Raw genomic sequence first — 6715 nt, 5'->3', positions numbered from 1 at the left:
TGTAAGCATGTTATTTTCTGGCTTGTTAGAACTTACAAAAATCTGCCCATGGCTCTGCAAATCTGGGAATTGTCAGTTCTCTGTGAGTGAAGCTCTGAAGGTGCAAAATTAATTAGCTTTAATTTCCTTAAGGTGGATTCCTGATATTGAGAACATAATGTATTCTTCAGGAAGGAGTAATTACCCAGATTGCTCCCTGGGGATTCCCTCACCTTCTGGGCAGAACTGCAGTGCTCTGTCTCATACCTGCAAGCACTGCTGTGGGCTCCTGTTTGGGCTCAAAGAGTTCATAGGCTAAATCAGGTACCAACAAAATGATACAGACATGATGAATGGATTTGTGTTAAAAGTGTGGGAAGGTGAGATTCCCCAAGCCTACCCTGGGAATAGGTGTTAGGAACCAGAGCAATGAAGAACTTGGTGCAGAAAGCCTGGAGACCAAACTAGTGAATTCAAAGCAAGGGAGCAAAATAAGGAAGTGAGGACCAATGTGAGGAATGCTGTGAGTGGCTCTTTACTCCCAGTTCAGGCCTCTTAAAAGTTTTGCATTGCTTCTGTAACTCGCCCTTCCCCTGGACATCCATGGTTCTAATGCTACAAACCCCCATGTTTCACCCACAGAGCTATGGCTTGTGTGACTTATCTTTTAGTTCTTATTCTGGTTGAATTTTTTAATAACCAACCCCTTTGGAAGAATACTGATATTGAAAATATTGGTTTCTGTGCTCAATATCAGATATTGATAAGGTTGTTATGTTACTAGGAGGAAAATCTATGTAAAAATAGCATGTGCCTTAATGCATTCCTGAGAACACCAATAGGTGACTGGCCTTGTCCTGCAGCGTGCAGTTTTCAAGTATATCTGAAACCCAAGCTTTACTGGGTGTGCTTGACAGTGACAGTGACCCTTTCAGCTCCTCCACAGGCATTGTTGATAACTGGTCAGTTATTTTCAATTACCAATAGCAATGAGCCCACATGCAGCTGAACTTCACTCCTGATGAACTGGAATCAGCTGCAATTTTGTTGAGAATTGAATTGGGGAACTCAAGAACCAGAAAGGGCTTAAAGCTTATGACTGTCATTTGATTCTAATGGCATCCACCCAGCTGGATAAGTATCAAAACAATAGAAATGGATCAATTGTAACAAGCCTTCTTTACACTGAGTTCAACTGTGTACACCCTGGCAGTCTTGCTCCAATACCATGCTACAGGCAACATCCTTTGCCAAAAAAAATGAATCATAAAAGAAGCTTTTAGTCTTCAGAACAAATGTGTTCTGCATGCTAAGTGTACTAAGCAATTATAGTTGTATGACCGTACATAAATGAAAACTATGATTTATATTCCCATGATCTTGTGGTTGCTCTATTCTGTGAGCTGTCAGCCTTAACTGTGTAGCATTGCAGTTCTAAGTCTGCAAAGGCCTTTCAATTGCTGTGTTTATTCTTTCTGTGCTTTCAGGTGCAGACAGCTCCCAGAGAAAGTTCTCCTAGAGCTGCTGGTGCTAGAACATTTAAATATGATATATAATATGTGCAGAGCTGTGGCTGCTATTGTTCATTAGCCATATTGTTCATATAGCTACTACTGTAAATAATGTTGGGCACTCATTTAATAGTGCTTTAGCTACATTGAATTTATAGCATTATTCAAAGATTATGCATTACAAAATACATATTAAATATAAAAGCAGCAGGTGAAATTTAGAATACTGTATGGATAAAAAGCAAGTATGCCACAAAAAAAGTAGAGACTAGAATACTATTGTTTTTTTTCTTTTACAACAGCATTTCTATAGTTTTATTTCTATGCCTTTATTTATAGCCCCAAAATGAAGTAATATTTTTACTTGTAAGCACCTGCATCTACATTTCCATGTTCCTGAAATTTTGCTGCTCCCTGACTTTAAACTAAAAACTATATTATTTTTTTTTACACATTCTTTGTATCAAGGAGGAAATTGATAATCTGGTTTGAAACTCCCTGAAAAAACAGGTATTCTCTAAACACTGCTCATATACAGACTGTGCTGGATGTACTTACAAGGTATGTCCTGTATGAGAGGGATTTTACCTCCCTTTGTGGCCACACAGTTGATGTAAAAAAATGAGGAAAGGGAGATTGCACAAGGCAGGTTCGCCTAGACTGAGTGTGCCAGCAAAGGGGTATGAACATCCAAGGAGAAAGAGCTGCCCCTATTCTCAGATGAGCTGACTGATACAAGTGGGAGTTGAATTTCTATGGGACTCTGTTCTACAGATAAAGTTGTATCTCAGGTTCTGTTAAATCTGGTCCCTTCCTTCCCAGCTATTAATATTAATGAGAAGCAATCAACTAAGTTTCATTAAATATATGAACAATTGCCACACATAAATTCTAAACCCCAACCCCCTGATTAAATTTTTTTGTATGACCTCTTCATTTAATGCATTTCAGTTTACCAAGTTTTCATGATGCTCCTTCTCCTGAAGTGTCTTGATTTATCTAAAAATCTAATCTTCACAATGATTATTTTTTCTAGCCCTCAAAATTTACAGATCAAACCACTGGAAAAAAAATGATGAAGAGCATCTCAACAGCTTTCCACACTTAAGCTAGATGCACAAAGTTAAAAATACAAGTCATGGTTTTGCATAGCAGCTATAGTAGTGAAATTTAACAGGAAAGTTATTGCCATGTTTCTTTCAGTGAACATAACTTCCAGTTATCAGAAATTATGATCTTGAGCCCCTTTGTTTTGAGTGAAAACAATGGCTGTTGTAGCTGAGGCTGAAGATGTATATGCTCTTTCTCTCTGTTTGGTTTACAGGGTTTTTTTTCTCCTCGACTTTACTGCTGGAGACGGATGTAATGACTCACGGCCTTTAGAGAAGATTTAGCATGCCCAGGCTGGCGTTAGCTGTTTCTGTGTCACAGTGCATGAGAGGGCACACACGGGTAGTTGTAACCTGATATCTGATTTGCTTTCTGTTAGATGACACTTGGGTAAGAGCCGTGCTCCTGATAAGGAGGGAGAGAAAGACAAACCAACCAGCTTCTGGAAATGGGAGCAGGGTGGCCCATCACTTGGGTTCTCCTGGTGAGAAAGCCAGAATGATGTGATCCACTAAATAGATAGCTACAAGATAAGGCAACTCAGGAACCATGAAACATTGAAATAGTGCAGCTAGGGATCCATGGTTAGTGTAGGCATGTACCGAAGTGTTCAAAACAGAGCACAATGTATTTTTTAATTTCTTAGCCATACTTTAGGTACAGTGATTCAAACTGTAACTGTCTTCTCTCCTGGCCACATGCCCACAACCCAAGGCAAAACATTTATGTGTAGGCAGGGATGTTATGTGTAGGATGGTCTAGTACAACCAGTACTTGACTCTTCCTGTATATATTGGATAATAAAATTTAATCAGAATATATATAGTTTTTGAAAGAACATGACTTGTAAGGGGATCAACTCTCTACCAAGAATTAATTTACACAAATATGGAGGTGACAGCAGATAGCATCACTAGGTACCAAGGGCAGAGAAGCATTAGAAATCTGTTAGGAGCTCCAGCCTCAGACCTGGGGGGAGCAGACAGCTACGCACTGACCAATCAAGCCATCTGATTAGAGTTGTGCCAGTGGAGATGGACTCAAGTTATTGGTCCAATTTGCAGTGAAATTGTCAATTACAGTGTCAAGATTAAACTAGTAGTTCAATATCCTTGCCGCACCATTGTTCAGGCACAAAGCCAGTGATAACTCTATAAACTTACAAAGTAAACAAATGGGAAATTGAAAATGATAGATTTAATGTGGCAGATAAATCAGAGCTGTAGAGTAGTCAGTGTATAGAGCGACTTCAATTGTTCACTCATCCACAAATTGTATCTCACTGTCATTCAGCTCTATTTAGGGAATGCAAATCAAAATGCTCATGTAAAAGTTTGTCATGCATATCTAAAAAATAATAATGTTTTGGCTATATGTCCTACTACAGTGATTCCCAAATGTTCATTTAATAGAGCTGGTTCAAAAAGAGAATTGTGTGTTCCAGTGAGCATCTGAATGTTTCATGTTGTTATGACTAGGAATAGATGGTCCAAAAATCTTTCAGACATGATGCAAATCTCAAAGAATTGCTCACTCTATAGCATTCCCAAAATCAGTACAAGATTAGGCAAACTTCCACGAGACCAGGCTGCTCAAAGACCCATCCAACCCCAATCAACCTCGCCTTGAAACAGATATGGAGAAAATACTTGTTTATGTGCAATGTTTAATAAATTTTGGAATTATAAATATTAAAAATAAAATGCCAAAGTAGCTATTTTGGCTTTTTTCTTTTAATTAAAAACAACGGTGAAATGGACACACTTCTACTTCAGTGAAGCTGTGTTTTCTAAAACAAAGTGGCTTTCACTACTTATATTTTCCAATTCTATTGTAGATTCACTAGAAATCCTGTTATTTGTCAGGAGTTTTTGCTGCCTCCTGACTCATGGTTTGACCCAGTTGTGCATTATGTATGTGCAGAAGAGCTCCTCTCTTTTCCTCACTGGGTGCATCTGGAACACTCACTGACCGCAGCACACTTGCGTTATTACCCGGCACCATCAGCTTTGCCGTCTCAAGGGGAGGATGCAGAGCTCAGCCTAAAGGTTTCCAGCCCCCTACAGCCTGGGCCATGGAAAAAAAGATTAAAGGCCTTTCTGAGTTCTTCTCAGACGCGGTAAGAAAAATATATCTCATTGGGGTTTTTGCACTGAGGATTTTTTTGTTGTCAGGTCAACTCATGCTTGGCAAGGTAAAGGGAAAGACCCTCATAAAAAGTGGACAGCAAGGAAAATCTTGTTCCAGCTAAGCAAAAATTTGGCTGAAGCAAGTAAAGAGTATGGAATTCCCTGACTGCATGGGATGTGCAAGCAGTTTGTCACAGGTGGAAAATGGAAGAGCAAGGAAGAGAACTACCGTTCCTTTCTGCTACTTGTTTTTATCTCACTGCAGGTGAACAGCATATGCAACTATTCCTTCATGTGAACAGAAATTTGTGGGTGACACACTTTCTTGGCAAATTGCAACTAGTAAATTTTTTTTTTAAATCTTTTAAAATTAACGAAAACAGCCATGCAAAGAGGAAAAACCATCTTTAGGAAAGAGAACGCTTTGTTCTATAACACACTGTCAATTCTTTCTCCTAGAATAGCTCTCACCTAGCAAAGAACAAAATTCCAGATCATGTTCCTTATGAAAGTAATAGTTTTAACATTTTTCATGGATGTGGTGTCATGACTAACATTGGAAATAACAGAGCCGAAGTGAGAAGGAGCTCTAGCAATGCACTGAGAAGTGTATGCATATAGGTGAGTCTGTTTGGGCAAGAGGAAGCAGAATATGCCAGAATACAACAAATTTGAAACAAAAAAGTCATGTAAACCCATTTAACTCACCAAACAGAAACAAGGAACTATCAGAGCATGGTTCTTCTGCATTTTACAGACCAAACAATTATGAGAAAGGACAGCACACAAAAACTCCGCTTAGTAAAAATTCACTCCACCCACTACTGACATAACAGAAATAGGAAGTGGCTTTATACATCTTTCCCTTAACTCAGACTACTCTTGGTCTGGCCTTTCTGATTGAGTTCATAACATACCACAGGCTGACCTACTTCAGAACAAGTGGGTCATGATACAAGTTTAAACCAGGAAGCCTAAAGCCCACTCTTCTCTGCAAGTGTGTTTGAGTCAGAAACATTTGCTTCTTCTTATCCTTGGGATGGTACATTGGCTCAAGAAAAGATTTTTCAGAACCTGTGTTGGCAGGAAGAGCCCAAGGTTCTCAAAAGAAAGCTCTTCATTGTAACTGCGCTGATTTTGCTTCACATTGACACAGTTGCCTTCGGCACTGTAGATAAGTGTACACTGCAGCTTTTCAAAGGCTCTTGAATACAGACTTATGAGTTCTATAGTATCTTAACTTTCTGCCATTCCTGGAAGCTGTTGACATAAGCAAAAATGCACAGGGGGCAACTGATACATAAATTATCTTTCCAAGATGGTATCATCAATACTTTTGATCTCAGTACATAAAAGCTGATTATCTCATCCTGGATGTCACAGCATTTAATTTTTTTTTCCAGTGTAGATATTTTTGAACTCCCTACAGTGTGCAGTCTTTGAAGCTGGCCTTTCCTGACTCAGAGGCTGTGTGCACTCTTTAGACAGGAAAAAAAATCAGGGCAACAATTTCGCCCCAGAAAGGACCACTCAGGTGGTCAGTATTTTTTTCTAGTTACTGTACAGGAGTAGAACAGCCAGGAGAGCAGGCACAGGGCATGGCAAATTCTGCCATGACTCCACTGCTCCCTAATCCTATGCTTACAGAAGCAAGGCAAGAGGTGAAAGCTGAGGACTAATTTGATTTATCATCTTCCAGCATCATTATTGTTTCTTAATCCCAGCTAATGACAAATTGTGAAGTGTCTGTATTCAGATGAAGATACAGAGCAAGAAAGTGAGGGGAAAACGTGCTGAACCAACAGGTATTGACATCATGGAGCTTTGCAGCCTTTCTACTTCCCTCTCCTCTGTTTGACTGTTTTGTTTAAATATGACTTTAAAAAATTAACTGTAGTACTTCCAGTTGTTGTTAAGTAGTCTTGAAGGTACCAGAAAATCTTCATGAACCTGTGTTTATGAGATGAACAAATTTTTAAGGTAAGG

The sequence above is a fragment of the Lichenostomus cassidix genome, chromosome 9 (assembly GCF_008360975.1).
Source record: "Lichenostomus cassidix isolate B80296 chromosome 9, HeHo_3.0, whole genome shotgun sequence".
NCBI lineage: Eukaryota > Metazoa > Chordata > Aves > Passeriformes > Meliphagidae > Lichenostomus > Lichenostomus cassidix.
The sequence above is the reverse complement of the archived record's forward strand: the minus strand, read 5'-3'. Positions refer to the sequence as shown.